We start from the raw sequence: 19,632 nt of genomic DNA, 5'->3' as shown, positions 1-19,632 counted from the left end.
TTACCCTCCCTCCCCCCCCCCCCCCGCCCCCCATCTGTGGGCTCCAGCCAGCCTCCCCCAAGATGGCACCACTCACAGGCCTGAGAAGGCTCTTCCTTCCCTTCCTTCGCCGGGCAGCCAACTCCGGGTCACCCTTCAGGCTTCAGTACAGGCTTCTCTCCCTCCAGGGAGCCCTCCCTGGCTGCCCAGGGTGGCCTCAGCTGCCCTTCTCCATGTGCTTCTCTAGCACCATGCTCTAGCTTGTCCACTGTTTTTAATTGCTTGATCGCACCTCTGCATCACCCAGGCTTCTGGAACTCTGTATGCAGGAACCTCGCTCACATTGCTCTCCCTGTACACTTGAAGCCTGAAACAGAATATGTTGCATAAATATTTGTTGACTACGGTTGAGTCAAGACCTGACTAATCGGGTGCCACCCAGGACTTCAGCAATGGCCCTCACCTTGAGGACGGGGGCCAGGGCTCCGAGCTCCAGGGTGAGGAGCTGACAGAGAAGTGAGAGCAGCTGGAAAGTGAAAGTGAAGCTGACTGGGGAGGAGAGAGCCCCAGAAGGCCCAGTCTGGGGAGGGGCCGGGCCAAGAGTTCATTCAACCCAGTCTAGCAAGGGAGTCAGTCTAGGCTGGCACAGGGTTAGGAAGGGAGGGGGCACCGTGGGCGGGGAGCTGAGCAGACTGAAAAGACAGAAAATGTGTTTCATAATTAGTCATTGCCCCCTGGGGTGAGGCTGGGAGTTTTCGCTGGAGGTGGGTAGACAAGATTTGCAAATGGCAAACGGGGGCTAACCACCAGGTCTGGCTACCGTGGGGCTTCCTTCCCGGTGGCAGAAATCGAGCTTTCTAGTTTTTTCTCTGTCCTTCCCCACTACATTCAAGATTCTACCAAATAGTGGAACTGGGAGGGGAAGGCATCTGAGGAAAGACACCCAGGGGCCAAACCTGTCTTTCCTGACTTCCCAAGCTACCCTCCGCCTCTCTGCAGGTTCTTAAGACGGGACTGGGGACAAGGTGGCACTTGCCACTTGGAAGGCTCAGCAAGTGACCCTACATCCAAAAATCTCGACCAACTTGCCCCGTGGAGGTTCTTGGGAAACAGAAAAACATCCATTCCAGGGATGGAGAATCGGGGTAAAAGTCACCATCTCTGCCTTCCCACTAAAGAAGGTAGCACATTTAGGTGCAAAAGGGATGCCTCATTCTGTGCTCTGGAAAGTGGAGGGCAATTATTCCCCCTAGACCATCCTAGGGGTACGGAATCGAATGTTAGGACGAGAGATCTCTGCTTCTCACCCACACAAAGGGCACATTTTGGTCTTCCCTCCTTTGTTTTTTAGAGCAGTGGTTTTCAAACCTTCAAACCATGACCCCCAGGGCGCCTGGCTGGCTCAGCTGGTGGAGCATGTGGCTCTTGATCTCCAGGCTGTGAGTTCAAGCCTCACATTGGGTGTGGAGATTACTTAAAAATAAAATCTTAGGAAACAACAACAAAAACCCTGACCCACAAGTAAGAAGTGCATTTCTCATCTCAATTCATTACTCTGATGAGTGTTTACATACATATCCTTTTAAAAATTTTTTTTAATTTTTTTTAACGTTTATTTATTTTTGAGACAGAGAGAGACAGAGCATGAACGGGGGAGGGGCAGAGAGAGAGGGAGACACAGAATCGGAAGCAGGCTCCAGGCTCTGAGCCATCAGCCCAGAGCCCGACGCAGGGCTCGAACTCACGGACCGCAAGATCGTGACCTGAGCTGAAGTCGGACGCTTAACCGACTGAGCCACCCAGGCGCCCCTAAAAAATTTTTTTAATGTTTTTTATTTACTTTCGAGAGAGACACAGGGTGCGGGGGGTGGGGGTGGAGGGGAGGGTCAGAAAGACAGGGAGACACAATCCGAAGCGGCCTCCAGGCTCTGAGCCGTCAGCACAGAGCCCTGACGCGGGGCTCGAACACGTGAATGGTGAGATCAGACCCGAGCCAAAGTTGGATGCTTAACTGACTGAGCCACCCAGGCGCCCCTTTATATGTACCCTGAAACAAGAGTTTTATGCAACTAGACGTTCCTTTTTATATATGTAACCCGTGCTTACATTTTTTCATTGTATCTCTTTCTAAAAAAAAATTTGGGGTGCAATCCACCAAATTGATTTCATGATCCACTAATAGGTCCCAACTCACGATCGAAGGAGGAGTCGGTTCTTCAGTCTGCTGGGTCTTCAACTCCTGACAGCTGGAATTTGGCCCCAGCTTTCCTGATGAGTTCCTTGCCTCCATGTTCTCCTTACGAATACACCCTGTAGCAGATCTATAGTCCCGAAAGTCACCACCATCATCGGGTTAGCAGATCTGGTCCAATCAGACTTCCTCTGATGCCCCCAGCCCCTGTTCCTGGCCGACTATCTGCGATAAGGATAACGTCCCAGGTGAGGATAACGTCCCAGGAGGGCCACCGGGTTCCTATGTGGTAGGCTGCTTTCAGTTGCAAGATGACTGCCAAGAATAAAATACTTAACTCAAGCAACTTAAACTATAAGGGGTGAATACAATCACACACCAGGAAGCCCAGAGGTAGGTGGCTCCAGAGCTGGATAATGAAGGGATCACATGGCTTTCTGTTTATTTCCTGGTTGCTATCCACCAACTTTTGGAAATGCCTTTCTCTACCTTGGTCTCAGTGTGACAAGAGTGCTATGTTAAGGGGCTTTTGTGGGTAGCAGGGGAAGGGAAGGGTGGGGCCTGGGTTTCAGCTGGCTGGGTGAGTGAGTCACTGAGTGGCTGGGTCCCTTCAGCCCCATGTAAGGACAGACTGCAGCCGCCCACTGCCCGCCTGGACTGTGTCTGGACAGAAATGGGCATGTCTGCTTTGCAAGGGGCCCCACCTCATGCTCGGATAACCCTGTGAATCAGGAAGGCCAGAGATGCTTATCATCCCTTTTTTCTCCACGAGTCACAGGCCCCAAAAGTGGAAATGACTCCTGGCTTCACCTACAGATCCAGGCCAGGGTTGAGCAGAGAACCCAATGTTCTGTCTCCAGATCCCCCGGAGCAGGAGTGAAAGAAGCTGTCTAGTGCCCCCTTATACTTTGGACTTCTTCTAAGTCCTATCTTCAGCACTCAGACCCCTCACGCTGGCTCTTTCTGCCCACCTGCCCCTCCTCTGCTGGTGTTCCCAGGGCGAGCTGGAGACAGGGCTGTGACAGGGCATGGAACTGGAGTCTCCACTGCCATCTAGGTCTTTGGTAGCTCCCGATAGCACACACCTGGCCTTGATCCAGGTCTAGTAGCACCTAGGACTGTGTGTGAGCTGGAAGGAACCTGAGAGCAATGTCCGTTTTATAGATGTGGACTCTCAGGCCCAGAGAGGGTAGTGACTTGCCCAAGGCCACACAGCCAGTTAGCAACAGAAGCATGAACGGGGGCCTCCTGCCCTCCGAGCTCCCACTCTCACTACTCCCACCTGCCTGGATCCCTGGTTTGCTTTCTAGTTGGCTCCACCTCCCACTTTCAGAAGCCAGAACCAAGCGGAGGCAGCACCTTTGGAGTGCGTGCGGGGCTGGCTGATCCGTCTCCCCTGCCAGTCGGGGAAGGTCCCCTGTGTCCCTTTCCCAAGCCGGTTTACATCTCCTGCTAGACATAGCAAGCGGATGGAGTGACAGTCCACACTGCGGGCCTCGAGACGATAAATACTAAACCTTCTGAAAAAAGCCCTACTTTCAACGAAGGGGAACAGGGCTTGGCAGGCTCTGGGAAGAATTTGCTCCAGGAGCTGGCGCTCGGGAGGGCGTGGTGCCAATCTGTGTGGGAGCCCTGCCTGCGGGCAGAGAGGGAGGGCCCACCAGGGTGTGCGCTGGTGCAGACGTGTGTGCAGGAAGCGGCCGGGTGGTGCAGACATCCAGGGAGTCCTGGGCTAGGAGCTGGATCGCCGGGGTTCTCTCTGCCACGTGTTAGTGCCGCGACCTTGGAGCTCAACCTCCCAAAACTTCAATTTGCCCAGCTGCAAAATGGGGACGCTAAGAACCCCCCTGACACGTCTGTTAAGAAGATCCAAGCAAATGGATGTGGGGGGGCTCCCAGGGACGAAGCAGGAGGCTGCTCTGGGGTTGGGGCTGGAGGAGTTGTCCTGCTCTCCTCGGGCCCTCTCTGGAGCTGGGGGCGTCAGGCAGCACTTGGTCTGGGGAAGGCCAGGACTAGCAGTTCCGAGCCCCTCTCCCGTGACTTCCTCCCTTGCCTCCTTGGCTGCCCAAAGCAGCACTAAATCAGGTCACCACTTGTCTTGCCTTGCAGTAGCTGTCGTGCAGACAGCTCCTGCCCAGCTCCCAATCCAGGTCACTGGCTCCCACACCCCTCCCTTCCCCAGCAGCCAAGGAGACGGCGCTCAGTGCTTTTGTTCTTAAGTGCTGCTCATTAGACTCTGGCTGTGTGCCTGACACTGGGCCCATCGCTTTAAGAAGAAATAACAGGCCCCCTTTGCAGCATGCTCTATCACGAGATTCTCTCTCCCGTAGGGAGATAGGAGCACTTCTATTTTATAAGTGAAGAAACTGAGGCTGAGAAAGGTGAGTAACTCAGTCAAGGTCACTCAGCTGGCAAGGGCAGAACTGAGGTTGAAACCTAGATCTGTCTGATTCCCGAGCCTGTGCTTTTAATCACTGAGGTCCTGTGTTTAGAAGGCAGGAGACAGAGGGGGTGCAGACGGGAGCTGGGGGACACTAGGGAGGAAAAGTGGGGGTCACTCTGAGAGTAAGGTGAGGTCTGAGGGGTGCATGCAGGACTGAGGGAAAGAGGAGGGAAAGGCCTGTGGTGATGGGGAAGCACACACACACTCATCCCGACACACATATCACACACACACACACACACACCATCCAGACACATACACACATGCACACACACAGGAAAGAGGCTGACAGACACCCAAAGACCCCCCCTGGACAGGCACACACATAAAAACACACATAAAAGACACACACAAGAGACTCAGCTGCACACAAAAGACACACACAGACCCAGTGACACTCAGACTTATACACAGACACCCACACACACACACAGTCGGAGGGAGGGAAGAGCCAGGCCGCCTCGTTTCCAGGCCTCCTCCTCAAAGGCGAAGGGAAAAGCCTTCCCCAGAAGTGCTGAGTCAGCAGCGGGTGACAAATGAGCGTCCGGGGCGGCGGGCGCAGCGAGAGCACTTAGCATACGGAGCAGCGCGTGCGTGCCAGCGCCAGTCCCGGGCCAGCGGCGAGGGGGCAGGGAGCGGCCACGGGCTGCCCGCTCTGGGGGAGGCCCCAGGGAGGAAGTGACTCACTTTGACTTTGCAAAGCCGGACTTTGCAGCCCAAGGTCACACAGCAGGCGCTGCCAGCCGGCTTCCTGCAGGGAGGCGGGGTGGGCTGGCTGGTGCTGGGCTGGCCAGGTCGGGCCTGGGAGAGGCTGGATGCAGGTGGGGCACAGGCAGGGGGGGGCTGGCCCTTCCCACTCTCTGGGCTCCACAATCAAGACAATAGAACCGTGAGGAGAGGGCCCTGAGCTCCGAGGGTCTTCTCAGGAGTGCCCAAGTCTCCCTCAGGGCCTGAGTCTGGGAAATCTTTGGGGGTCTTGGTCAACACTCTTGTTTGCACCCTAACATCCACACTGGAATCTAGTGAAAGGGGACATCACGGAGGGCCTGGGTGGTCGCAGCCACCCCTGGCCTCGCTCTTCTGCCCTGTTGCCTCTGTAATTTATTCTTCAGGAAACAGCCTGCAAGGCCTTTTCAAGACATCAATCACATGATTTCCTCCAGTGGCTACCCACCGCACTTAAAATAAATTCAACCCCTCGTCGTTGGTAATGTCTTTCAAACGGGCCGCTCTTGACCATGGAAGGAGGGACTATTACAAATGACATTAGGACAACATGGGACCCAGGACTGTCCCTGGCACTGAGCCCAACCTTGGGCTTGTTCCCACCTCCTCTGTCCTCACTCCCATTTCTGCATGACTGGCCCTAATCTTAGCAGAAATGAGATAAACTTTCACCTCCTAGGTGAGATTGTCTCTGACATCCTACTGCCAGTTATTCTCCGTGTAATTACTCGGTGTTCGTTCCCTTACAGCATTTACGGCTATCTGGGCTTACCTTTTTTATTTGTTTACTTCCTTTCTGTCCGTCCCCGCCCCTCCCTCCAGAAAAGTTTCATCACGGCAGAGATTTTTTTCTGTCTTGTGTGACCCTGCTGTGTCCCTAGTACCTAGAATAGCGTCTGGGACGTAGTGGTGTTCAGGAACGTTTATTACGTGGAGTACAGATGAGGGGCAGGCCTGAGACGGAACACACGATTTCCAAAGCACACATCTCCTTGGGGCGACTCGCACAGGGAGGGACAGAGCCTGCGAGGGGAGTGCTTGTGTGCAGGGCCTGTGGATAGGTGCCACAGTTGGGGTAGCCACCAGCCCCGAAACCAACGAGAAGGCTTTGGAGTAATCCAGGCCTGGCTGAGAATTCCCGCTCTCACAGTTGCTAGCTCCGTGTCTTTAGGCCAGCTATTTACTATCTAGAAAATGAGAGTGCACACCAGCCTTTCTTCCAGGTTGCCGAAGGCTCTGTCTCCCCTCCCGGAAGTCATTTCCTCTCCATGCCAGCTCCTGACACACCGGACTCTTCCAGCGAATCCAATCCCGTTCCTTAGGAGTGTCTTGAAGGTGCCAGCCATGTTTCCACACCAGGTCCTGCCAGGCCCATGCCTCAGTTTCCCCCTAGTGGACAGGGATTGAGCAGGACTCTCCTGCTCAAAGCGGGACCTCTGGGGACAGTGAGGAAGTCTGGCAAGACAAACACGACAAAGTGCTCGCGTCCTGGCTTTGGTCGCCTCTAAGCTGGTGGACTTCTTTTTTCTTTTGTTCGTTAACTCCCATCTTTTCCATCCCCCACCCCCCACCATCCCAGAATGAGGATCCAGTGAGATAATAATCATGACGATGCTTTGAAAAGTATCCTTGCTGGAGGAATGTAAGGGAGTATCATTAGTGGAGATTTACTCACAGGGATGTGGGGCACAGGAAGGTGCTGAGCTCCCTTTCTCCCCATGCCCAGGGTTGGTTTTTCTGACACCCCAGCCCCGCTCCCCCCATCTCCATGAGCTGGTGGAGCAGTCCCTGGCCTTGCTGTTTCTGCTTTGGTGGAGAAAATGGAAAGGGAAAGTGGCCCCGGGGAGCCTGCAGCCTGCCAGGTGTCTGCACGGGGACCTCAGGCAGGAAGGGCAGCTCTTTGCTCCCAGGTCCCCTACCCTGTGCTGCTTGCATGGCCTGGGGTCCTTCCTGTAGCAGTCCTGGGCAGAGCAGGCTGCCTGGGCAGCAAGAGCGTGGGTGGCCTGAGGCTACTGTTCCCCAGCATTCCGTCCTGACTCAACCTCCCTCGTGCGTGCGTGGGTGAGAGGAAGGAAGAGAAAGGCCTGGCAGCCAGGGGCTGTCCCTGTGGGATGTGTCCGTAGCTGGACTGGCCGGCTCTGGCTCAGGATGCTGCCTCAGCCAAGGCTTCCCTCTGCGGGCTCCCAACAGGGCTTCCCGAGGGCGTCACTGGGAGGCCCAAGGTACTGGTGTGGGTGGAGGAAAGTGAAAGGAACAAGACAATAGCATCGGCCAACCTCAAGCACTAACCACAGGCCAGGCCCCATGCCAGGTGCTTCAGCCACCTGGTACAGTCCCGGGTGCCTCAGAATCAGCGTCTGAAAACTCCTGTGCCATTGGCCTGTTTAACTCCATCCATCCACTTCTAATCCACAAATAATTTTTGAATACCCTCCGTGTGCAGGCACTGCTCTAGACACAGGGGACACAGCCATGGAAACAGATTAAAAAAAAAAAAAAATCCTTGTCTTCATGGAGCTTGCATTCTAGTAGAGGGAAAAGAGTCTACAACCAACAAAACAAAACAAAACAAAACAAAATAGGTGAAGTGGTCTGTACGAGAGTGACAAGGAAGGCAAGCAGGATGATCTGCACAAAAGTCAAGGACACGGGTAAGATCAATGATCCTTATGAAAGACAACGAAATCAAGCCCCAAGGAGGAGTCCAAGGTCAAATGGCTGGGAAGTGGAGGAACTGAAATCTGAGCTCAGGCTCTGTCCTCGCTTGCAACCACCACGCACTACTGGGTGCTGAGAGAAAGAGAGGACAGAATGGAAGGGAAAAGGAAAATAAAGGGCGGATGGGAACCTCACAATGGTGGCCATCTGTTTTCCAAACTGAAAATCAGGACACGACCTGAAAAGATTTTCCTGTTGCTCATAATGAGAGTGGCCGTCTGGGAGAGGCAGTTTGGATGCTGGCCTGAAGGGTGGGATTTCTGAGACATTCCAGTGGCTTTTGGGCTCACGAGGCAGTCCAAGGGTAGGGCATTGCCATGGCAACCCCAGCCTGGCCTGGGGGCCAAGAGCCTGGTGCACGGCCACATGGCAGAGAAGCCGCGCTGGGCACTGGCCCAAGACTCTACAGGCCAATGCCGAGGAGGTGGTGGAAAGGGGAGAGGGGTACAACCCACAGCCCCTGCCCTGGGCCAGTTGGGAGAGTGGGCTGGTGGGCTGGAAGATTCCCGGAAGCCCCCTGGCAGGAGTCTGTGAGGGTATGGGGCAAGAACCCAGGCTTTCTTGTTAGACAAGTCTGAGCTGAATCCTCCTGCTGTACTAGGCAAGTCACAGAACTCTGATGAACTGGTTTCCCCATCTGCAAAATGGGGGAGGATAACTGGTCTCATAGGATAGTTGCAAAGATGACCACGTATTGAGATAATGCATGAACCGCGGTTGGCATATTGCGGGTTCAATACGTGATTACTGTGGTTTCCCTGCACCCAGTAGGGCACTGGGGGCATGCCAAGATGGTAAGCCGGGTGGGAAACGGATGACCCAGTCAACCAGGGCAGTTGCAGATTCCCAGCCAAGCCCTGCACGTGGGCTGAGGCTTGGTCAGCAACAAAAAGACAATACCCTCCCAAACACAGCACAAGCCCTCCGCCAGTTCCCCCCATGCTGCAGCCCTAGTACCCTGCTCCACAGGCCTGTCCACCCCTGCATCCTAGGGGCTCCAGGGCCCACAGTCCCTCTGTGCAGGGAGGCATCGAGGTGCCCCCTAGGGGGAACAGAGACATTCCCATTGTTCCTGCCAGGTGACACCTTCTTTTCTGCCCTGCTGCCTCAGCCTTCCAGCAAACCCACTGCTGCTCCCGCTGTTGCTTCTGGAAGACTGTCCTTAAAGAAAGGAAAGAACCAGAAGGAACCTCAAAGGCCTTCGCATCCACCTGTTACCACTTCCACGGGCTGAGCTAGACCCCTCTGGCCATGGCTATGGAAGAGTCAAGGACAGCTGGAATCCACCCAACTTTTACCAATAATTCACCACCGTGAGACCTTGAGCATCCCTCTCTGGGCCTCCTTTCCTTCATTTGTCGAGTAGGGGGCTTAGACCAGACCATTTCTTTTTTTTTTTTTTTTTTATAAAATTTTTGTTAATGTTTATTCAGTTTTGAGAGACAGAGACAGAGCATGAGCGGGGAAGGGGCAGAGAGAGAGGGAGACACAGAATCTGAAGCAGGCTCCAGGCTCTGAACTGTCGGCACAGAGCCTGACGTGAGCTGTGAGATCATGACCTGAGCCGAAGCCGGACGCTCAACCGACTGAGCCACCCAGGCGCCCCTAGACCAGACCATTTCTAAAGTCTAGTGGTGACACCTAAGTGATGACGTTCACTCACTCTTTCATCTGTGTGCTGCCCCATTCACGACACTCGCCACTTCCTGACCTAGGATCTGTTCTGTTTGTCTGCTGGCTGTTGTCTTCCGTGTGAACTCCACGAGGCCCAGGGTTTTGTGTATCTTGTTGCCTACAAGAGGGTGCGGCAGGTAGCAGGGGCCTGCATTTGTCTGTGTCCTGGAAGGGACCAGGCCTAGAAGGGATCCAGGCAAGTTGCTTGAGAGCATCACTTCTAAGTTGTAGACATGGTAAGGAGAATTAATAAGAGATGGCGAGGCCTCCCTGGGCTAACAGCAGGGTAGGGGCTGGGCCTGAGGGAGCCTGGGCCGGCTGAGCTGTAGGATAGGATGACAGGACAGGAGCCATGGCCTTTGGTGGAAGAGAGGAGCCAAGGCCAACCCATGGTTCCAAGTGAGTGGGGGATAAAGACCCCCATGTCCGTCTCCTGCGTCTTACCTCCTGCTGCAGCTTCCCATTGGCTGAATCCATCCAGAAGCCAGACAGCAAAAGAGCTCCGTGACAACGTCCTGTAGAGGTCAGGCTCCAGGGCACAGAAAGGGTAGCAGAGGGTGGACTATGAACCTGGAGTGGGGGACGTGGAACATTCAGCACAGCACGCACTAGACATTTACTGAGCACTTGTTCTGTGTCAGAGTATGCCAGAGACAAACATGTGACATGAAGGGTTACAGAGGGCAAGGTCTCTACCCTCCAGGAGGTGCAAACATGCCCCGGTTGGATCTTGAAGAGCCTCTCTTCCCTCTGCCTGGGGGTGTCCTCTCTAGATGTAATTTTGGGGCAGGAAGTAGTTAAATCAGTCTGATTTGCAAAATGACACTGACAAATGGGAAGGAAGGAGATGCAGAGTGAGGGGAGGGATGGGGTAGGAGGAGGGTCTGGAGGGTCTGGGATGGGGATGGGGATGGGAACTGATTGCGGAGCTGTCCCTGAACCGGCCGAAGGAAGGTGACCTTGAAGTTGTGGTTGAGGCTCCAGAGTTTGAAGGGTTCGAATCCCACCCCTTCACTCATTTGCTGTGTGACCTCGGGCCTGTTCCTTGACATTCCTGATTCTGTTTCATCATCTGTACAAAGGGGGGTATAAATAGGGCATAGGAATTTTGTGAGGATAAACAAGAATCTGTGCAAAGGGCTTGCTTAGCACGGTGTCTGGGCACATGGCGAGCACTATTATTATAATCAGAGACAAGGGCCACCCCCCACCCCCCACCATTCCATTTCTCACGACAAGACAAGGGATCTCCACCCCCTCTCCAGCTCCATTTAATTCTGAATGTTTTAGGTCATTCTATGCCTGGCGTTCTGCCAAGGCTCTGACAAAGACAGGAGTTTCTGCTCATTCACCCTGATGCAAGTTCCTGCGTTTATGATAATAGGGGAAAAAATGCATGAAAGGGCTCGCTGCCTGTGGAGGGGAAATCTGCTTAGAATTGAAAATCTGAGTCCTTCCTTGGCCCAGCTTTCCCCTCCCAGCGCTTTGGCAAAGGCTGCAGAGGGGAGGGTGGCTGGGAAAGGGAGCCGGGGAGGAAGAGGGGAGGAAGAGCTGGGGGAGGAAGAGCTGGCCAAAGAGGACCAAGGGCGGTGGGGGGCAGGGGCAGGGCCCTGGCTCACCCCGATGAATGGGTTTCAGGGTGGCTGAGGAAGCCTTGCCAAAAAGGCAGAGTGAAAAGGCCGGCCCCGTGCGGCGCTGTGCGCGGTTTCCATGGTGACACCAGCTGCTGCCTGCGCTGGGCGCTGGCTGGCTCCTTCTGCGGGGCCTCGTCTGCCACCACATGGTTACCCAGCTCGGTGAGGAGGAAAAATCTGACGGGTCGCCTTGGCCCAGCGTGTCACCGGTAGTGCTAGAGGATCTGTGCAGCACTCTATAAGGGAGACAGGGTCCCGGGAGGTGCCACCAGAACTTCTGGGAGCACATGACTCATCCAGTCCAGTGTGGAGGGAGGGCCCATACAGGTGTCACAGGGCCATACAGCTGGACACAGGGATGAGACAGACTCTCGGCGGCCTGTGGGCCTTTGGTGGGAAAAGGCTGGACCAGATGTGTTTGTTAAACATGGCCGTGCCCATAGAGGGCGTCTGGAGGGTACATGAGGTGGTAGGACCCAGAGGCTGGGGGCAGGTGTTGCAGCAATCCAGGAGAAAGACAAAGGCCCGACCTAGGGCACCACCAGGAGGTAGGGAGGAGATCAGAGTTACTTAAAGGTAGAAGTGACTACATCTGGTGCTCGGGTGCGAGAAAGCTGATGACGCGGAAGCATCTAGAACATCTACCTCCCGGGGCAGCAGGTAGGTGGGGCCGCGCTCCCCAAGGCAGGAGACAGGGACATGAATTGTCTGAGATGGGGGCTGTCTTGTACCATTGCAGTCTATCTGCTCCCCACCGTAGAGCCTACTAAGGACTTGGATCATGGTGGGGATGCCCAAGTTTGGTGAATGAATAAGTGAAAGAGGGAGAGATAAAAAAGTGTGTGCAACCAATAAGAGAGAGATGCACTCGAGCCAAAGTGCGCACCAAGCCTCCGGATGCACACCACCCCAGGAAGCCCGAGCAAAGACAAAACTGTACGGGTGAGAGCACACATCTTGTGGGACTTTGTCACCTAAGTGTGTGTGATTGCTTTTGTTATTTTTGGTCATCTTAGCATCCAAATCAGGTATCACAAGTTCATTGCAGTTCTATTTGTTTTCATTTATTATTGATTTTTTTTTTAATTTTTTTTCAACGTTTTTATTTATTTTTGGGACAGAGAGAGACAGAGCATGAATGGGGGAGGGGCAGAGAGAGAGGGAGACACAGAATCGGAAACAGGCTCCAGGCTCTGAGCCGTCAGCCCAGAGCCCGACGCGGGGCTCGAACTCCCGGACCGCGAGATCGTGACCTGGCTGAAGTCGGACGCTTAACCGACTGCGCCACCCAGGCGCCCCTTGATTTTTTTTTTTAATAAGCTCTACACCCAGTGTGGGGCTCGAACTCACGACCCTGAGATCAAGAGGTGTGCTCTCTACCAACGGAGCCACCAGACGAGCCAGTTCTATTCGGGTTTACTCACGGCAGAGGTTTTTGTTGTTGCTTTTTTGTTTGTTTTTGTTTTTGCTGTGAAACCTTTTTTTTTTTTTAAGTTTCTTTTCTATATAATTTATTGCCAACTTGGCTAACATACGGTGTATACAGTGTGCTCTTGGTTTTGGGGTTCGTGACTCATCGCTTACATGCAACCCCCAGGACTCATCCCAACAAGAGCCCTCCTCGATGCCCATCAGCCATCTTCCCCTCTCCCCCTGCCTCCCCAATCAACCCTCAGTTTATTCTCTGTATTTAAGAGTTTAAATACAGGGTGGAGCCCTGTTTCCTGAGCCCTAAAACACATCTACCTGTGAGGATGGTTGGTTTGCAGGCACCTTCTCGCTTTAAGTAAGTAGACCCAGCGGGTGGATATTTAGCAGAGGGCCCAGCAGTGTCGCCCGCACGCTCTGGGCAGGAGTCTGCTGCTCTCCTTTATGCGCAGGCGCCTTGAGGCTGAGGCTGCGGGTGCTTCTGAAGGCTCAGTGGACCCGGAACTTCACAGGGACACAGCTACCTGTCACTTTTAAGGGGAACTAGCTGGCCAAGGGCACGCTTTATCTGATCCCTTCCACCTGCTCTTGCCTGCCTACCCAGGACGTCTTAATACTTGGGGATAACCGGGCTGGCACCAAGGGAGCTCATGCGTATCCAGGTCTGCCCCGTGCTCAGTCCACGGACCTCTTCTCTAACAGACCAGCTAACTCACACTCTCCTCCCAAGACCCAGTTTTAGGCTCTGCCGAACCCTTACCTGTCATTGTTCTGTTTACTTGTTTATAATCAAATGTCGAGGGGTGCCTGGGTGGCTCAGTTGGTTAAGCGTCTGACTCAGTTTCGTGAGTTCGAGCCCTGTGTAGGGCTCTGTGCTGACAGTGTGGAGCCTGCTTGGGATTCTCTCTCTCTCTCTCTCTCTCTCTCTCTCTCAGTCTCTGCCCCTCCCCCGATCATGCTGTCTCTGTCTCTCTCAAAATAAATAAATAAACTTAAAAAAAATAATCAAATGTTGGTTGTGGGAGCGTAAGGTCCTTGAAGAAGGGACTTTGGTATAGCTCACTGAGGTTTCTGTTTCTAGAGCAGTTTCTGGCTGTCAGGAAGCACTCAGAGTTTGCTAAAAGAGTTAAATAAGTGGATGAATGAACAGATAAACCATGAAAACAGGCCAGTATTTCTTTCTTCTTTTAACTTTTAATTTTGAGAAAGAGAGTGTGCACGCATAAGCTGGGGAGGAACAGAGAGGGAGAGAGAGAGAGACTCTCAAGCAGGTTCCACTCTCAGAGAGGAGCCCGGCGGGGGGTGAGGGGGACAATCCTGGGATCATGACCTGATCATGACGCTCAACCGACTGAGCCACCTAGGTGATCCCTGCCAGTTTTTCTTGTGCATTCCTCCTCTGATGGGGTTCAGGAGGCCATTGAGTGGTTTTCTTGTCCATCTTGCTGTTTCCAAGGAGAGCTGGATTCCAGATACCCCTGGAGACTGGACAAGGGCAACAGTGTTATTTATTACTCAACAAATACTCTCTGTGTGCCTACAGGTGCCAGGACCAGTGTGGGACACAGCAGGTGGGGCAGTGAGCCAGACCCACAGGGTCCATATTCTCATGGAGCTTACATGTTAGTGTGGTAGACAGACAATCGTATAAATGAAAGAGTGAAAGAGTAAATACATTGTTAAGCGTTGTAGATGGAATGGAAAAAGGCTTATAGCAGAGGGTGAAAAAGGGAATCTGACTTAGATAGGGCAGTCAGGGGAAGTCTTTCTGAGAAGATGACACTCTAGCTGAGCCCTGAAGGTTGAGAAAGAACCAGGCATGTGAAGAGCTAATGGAATGTTGTTGCAGGGGGAGGGACCAGCAAATGCAAAGGCCCCAAGGCAGGAAAAAGTTTGACATGCTTCTGGGAGGCCAGTGGTCAAGGAGGTGTTGCAGAACCTGGTGTCAGAGGGCCGTATGGCCCATGGTGACCAATCTGGTTATTTGAAGTGTGCTGACAACGGCTGGTAGGTTTACACATGTGAATGACAGGACGTGACCTGTGCTCTGGCTTCTAGGTGGAGAAGGCATTGGGGGTGGGGTGGAAAGCCCCATCCTCCAATGGAGGGTGGAGAAAAGTGGGTAGAAATGAGACCTGGCTGGGGTTGGGCTGAGAGGATTGTTCATGAAGGGCTGAGGATAGGGAATGGGACAAGTCTCCCGACGCCCAGGTTTCTGGTCTGAGCAATCCAAGAAACCTGGTGAACATTGCAACGCCCAGCCGCCGTCACAGAAAGACCTTGTGTTTACTGGACACATGAGAACCTTTCCTCCAGAGTCCAAACGGGCTGGGCAGTAGGAGGTTTTGCTGCTGCTGATTAAATAAAGAGCCCCTGTGTGAATGGCACCTGGCTCGTGTCTTTGAGACACCGTGTCGCGACAGCAGAGCTTGGGGAGTGTTGTTATCAAACAGTGTGGTGTGTTTTAGGGTCATCTAATTCTTCCTGTGGCTGTTCCCCCCAATTCTAGCACTTGAGAGCATGTCTGGACCCAATCATCTAGACACAGTACTCTATTTTTGCAAGGCCTTCCTGCGGAAAGGGAGTAACTTAAAGGGCAGATGATAAGCATAGGGATGGTGATTCTAGCTCAATACGACGAGGAAGAGCTTGCTAACAATCAGAGCTTTCTCACAGGGATGAGCCTCTCATCACTAGATGTATTCAAGGCTGGCAGGATACTGGGGCTTCCCCAACCGGGGAGCCAGTCTCCAAGGAGACTGAATCCTTACAGTTGTGAACACCTCTTTCCTCTAGCATCGCTGCATCTCAGGAGATCAGCCACTGCCTCCCAGGACCTGCCAAAAAAACAAAAACAAAAAAAACCCCTCTGCTGGCCTGCTAAAGGCAGCAACTCAGTCACAGCTAAGCCTGCTCTGTTTGCTCAGGCTGAACCTCTCTGTTTCCTCCCCGCCCATGGCCGGCAGGAGGGCAAACCCCAGCATGGGTGGGGCCGTGGGGCCAGGCTGATGTGTGCAGGCCTGTCTGAGGTCTCCCGGCTTTTCAGGAAAGGGAATCCTCTGGAGCCTGGCGTGGTCCCCTCAAACGCCTCCACTTACCAGCTAGATTCCTACCAGGAGACCCTAAGAGTGCCGTCGGGGTGAGGAGGAGGTTGTCCTTGACCAAGCCATCTGGGCAACCCCAGCCCCCCGCCCTGCTCCTGTTCCCGGGGGTGCCCCCCAGAAGAACAGCAAGCGGGCAGAGGGAGAGGACTACCCTGAAGTCCCCGGGGGAAGGCAGCCCCACTGCCTGGTCCCCGCTGTGGGCGGGGGGTGAGCTAACCCTTTAGACAGGACTGTTTTGCTACTGCAGTGGGTCCCCCTGAGCTTCGGGAGGGGAGAGAGTTGACAGGTGGGTCTGCAGCTCTGGAGAGAAAGGACCGGCCCCGGTGGAGGCAGCCCCAGGCCACGGGCCACCATCACTATCTCTGGTCTACTTCTGATGACTGGTTCTTTGTTATCTATCGGGAAATTGGGGATATGATAATCCCTGCTCTCTGTGAGAATGGGGACAGGACAAGTCTAGCCCCGTCCTGGCACTTAGTAGTGCTTGATGGTGAGTTTTCTCTGGCATTTTCTTTTTCTTCCATGTTTTCCCCTCCCTTATCATCTATAGGAGTAGCACTGCTCACCAAGGTGGGGAGAGGTGTGCTTGTAGGGAGAGCAAGATCCTTGCAGTCTGAAGGAGGCCTGCCTTTGCTGATAGGGCTGCAAACTTGTATTCAGTCCAAAATAACAATAGAGAAGGCAGGAGGGAGGGTCAGCTCCTGAGCTCCCCCGTGGCTGCCATGGGGCGTGGCTGGCTGGGGTGGGCTCTCCATGTCCAGAGCTGTGGTACCACACCTGGGGACAGGGTTGGGGAAGGGGACCAAGGGCATGGAGAGAGCAGATTAGCATTCCAGATTGGGGGCTGGGCTGAGAGCTGGGGGCCACCCGGCTGGGTAGGGTAGGGGGAGGGGTGGAGGAGGGTTGGGGGGGGCGGGCTGGGGGCCACTAGCTCCTCCAGCCAGCTGACCCTGTTATTTTTAGCTCTGGAATGCTCTGCCGGAGCCCCCTTCAGTGCTGTTTATCTTGCTTTTATGTCCCTGCTCCTCTCCAGGAGGCTCTGCAGCCGGAGTGGGTGGGTGAGGGGAGGAGACTAGGGGTGCCAGGAAGAGTAGAAATTGGCTGCGGCTGCTCCTGGGGAGCAGTGGGAGCTGCTCCTCCCCCCCCCCCCCCCGACCTCCACCCCCAGGTCCAGGCTGCCTTTTCCTCCTTTCAGCCTGTCCTAGGTTTGGGGCCACCAAGTTAGCCCTCCTCCCTCTCCACCGCCTCTGCTAAGACCTCACCGCGCTTGTCAGACCCCCAGCCCAGGCCATGGGCAGCTCCGTCCTCTCCCTGTCCTGGGCCCTCTGGACAGGTCACCCCCCGGGTGGGGTGGGCAGGAAGGGTTGGCCCTCAGACCCCTGCCCCTGGGTCAGGACACACTGTGGGTGCCTTGGAGGAACTTCTACCTGAAAATGTACAGGAGCAGCATGTTCCCTAGGAGGGAAATGTTGTTAGGACTAATGAAACAGTGAATCTACTGACACTGGGTAACCATGAGCCAGGGCTGTGAGGACAGGACGGGTCAGTCACATCCTCTAGGGGTGCTTGTGGGCTGTTGATGGGCTATGAGTGTCCTAGAATCTTTTGAGCAGCCACTGGAGAAAGCCACGCCCCTCCCCACAGCTCTCCACCCTTGTCACTGTCTGGCTGCTGAAGCTCTTTTTTTCTTTTAATAACTATACGGGTTCGTGTATCCCTTTGAATTAGTGTTTTTGCGTTTTTTAAGTTTGTTAGTACTCTCTACACCCAACGTGGGGCTTGAACTCCCAATCCTGAGATCAATAGGCAGATGGTCTTCTGGCCTCAGCCAGGTGCTGCCAGGTGCCCCTGAAGCTCTGGTTACAGGCGTGTGTCACTCGCCAATTCCTCTCCCTCCTCCCTGAAACACAGGGTGCTGGTCTGGTCCCCCACCAGCGCTGGGGGCAAGGGACACTTTTGGTGCAAGGCCAGCCTCCTGGCTGCCTGAGGGTGGGGGCTTCTAGAGTATAGTCTTCCTGCTGGGCCCCAACCACAGACCCCAGAAGGACGGGTTAGCAGAGGAGAGGGGGGCAGAGGCAGCTGGAGGCAGGGAGGAGTGAAGAGCGGAGAAGAGTACAATCCTGAAGTTACCATGATGATTTCCTACCGGGGTGGGCGAGCTGCCTCTTCTGGTCCTTTCCTTTGAGCCTTCTGTAGGAAGGCTTTATCCCTCCCTCCTTTTCCTATAGGAAAAGCCCGTCAGCCCCTGTGGAGGGCCTGGGAGGGCTTGGAGCCAGAACTCTGCAAGAGAGACCTAGGGGGTCAGCGGTGAGCTCGAGAGAGGCCTAGGGGGTCAGCGGTGAGCTCATAGCAGCCCCAGTGCTAAGGAGCCGAGAGAGCATTCTGGCCACCGGCTGCTGTCAGTGAGTCAGTCAGTAACTGTCCATGCTCTGGGCCTAGTGGCAGCCTTGGAAAACCACGTGCCAACGTGGGGGTGGGCCTGCCCAGAACAGTCCTGGGTGAAGGCGAGGGAGCAGGGAGCCCGTCACCGTCATCTGAGGCCACCCCCATCTCCTCCCAGGCATGGGACTAATGCCACTTAGAGGTGGGGAAGAGACAGCAGCTGCCATATCCCGGGAAAGACGCTGACCTTTAGAACCAGAGACAGAAATAGCCTGGGAGAGGACAGATCTGCGTGGGAGAGACGTCCAGGCTGGGCAGGGGCAGGCCCAAACAGGAGGAAGGGAAGAGAGCCATACCAGCACCAACTGAGCTGGACGCCCTGCCAGTCATTTCACATGCCTTCTCTCGATAATATCCCACCTCCCTGTCTACAGGGTAGGCATCACCATCACCATTTCACAGATGAGGAAACTGAGGCTCAGAGAGGCATAGCTAAGCTTCTAATGGGCAGGGCTGGGACCGCTCCAGACCCAGCTGGCCTGACAGTCCATGACCTCACATCACCCGCAGGACCACTCCCGTCACGGGGTGGGGGTGGGGGTGGGGGTTGTCCGCTGGCCCTGTCCTCACAGTTGGCCCCACGTGGGCCTGCAGGTCTCAAAAGGTAGACCTCCGCTACTTCTGTTTGTTAAATGACCCCAGAGCCCCCGCACCTCGGCAGCCTGTGACCAGCTTCCCTTCCTTACTCACAGAGAGGGGGTTCCCCCAAATCGTGCTGGACTCAGGGCTCGGCAGAGGCCCCAGGAGGCCCTTCCCCAGAGGCAGTGGCCAGGACAAGCTTGGGGGAAAGGCCCTAGCTCAAGCCGAAGTCTGGGAAGGTGAGAATAAGAGGCTCAAAATAACAGCCTACTGGCTGGCTGGCTCCCCGACTCCCTCCCCACTGACAGCTTCCCAGCCTCGGCAACTCCCAGCTGTTTTTGCTTACCTGAAGCCAGGGAGGCTGGTCTCCTGGATACGAGTGCTTCTGATTAGTAGTTGGGTCCTTCTGGGGCAGGCCAGTCTGCGCATCCCCAGCCAGCTGGGCGTGGTGTGCCCAGGCCCTCCTGAACCAGCCCTTGGAAAAGTGGCAAAGGAGGAAATGGGGGGGGGGGTGCCAGCGAGCATGCTTGCAAAGAAACTCCCCCTGCCCCTTGCTCGGAGTTGCCTCAAACCCGTGCTTTCGAGCCAGAGAATCTGGGCCCTGCTACTTGCTGGCTGTGTGACTTTGGTTCACATGAACTGCTCTGAGCCTCTTTCTTTCTTTCTTTCTTTCTTTCTTTCTTTCTTTCTTTCTTTCTTTCTTCTTTAATTTTT

At 54.6% G+C, this 19,632-nt stretch overlaps 1 long non-coding RNA gene across 1 annotated transcript; it reads left to right on the top strand.

Moving 5' to 3' along the window:
* The first annotated feature begins 4,410 nt into the window (after positions 1-4,410).
* Positions 4,411-9,382, top strand: LOC121031310 (uncharacterized). Its single transcript, XR_005790663.1, has 2 exons — positions 4,411-4,551; positions 9,169-9,382. It is a non-coding gene; the product is annotated as an uncharacterized LOC121031310 (long non-coding RNA).
* The last annotated feature ends 10,250 nt before the right edge of the window (positions 9,383-19,632 follow it).

This window comes from Herpailurus yagouaroundi, unplaced genomic scaffold (assembly GCF_014898765.1).
Source record: "Herpailurus yagouaroundi ecotype Mexico unplaced genomic scaffold, PumYag 141, whole genome shotgun sequence".
Classification (NCBI taxonomy): domain Eukaryota; kingdom Metazoa; phylum Chordata; class Mammalia; order Carnivora; family Felidae; genus Herpailurus; species Herpailurus yagouaroundi.
The sequence above is the reverse complement of the archived record's forward strand: the minus strand, read 5'-3'. Positions and strand labels throughout refer to the sequence as shown.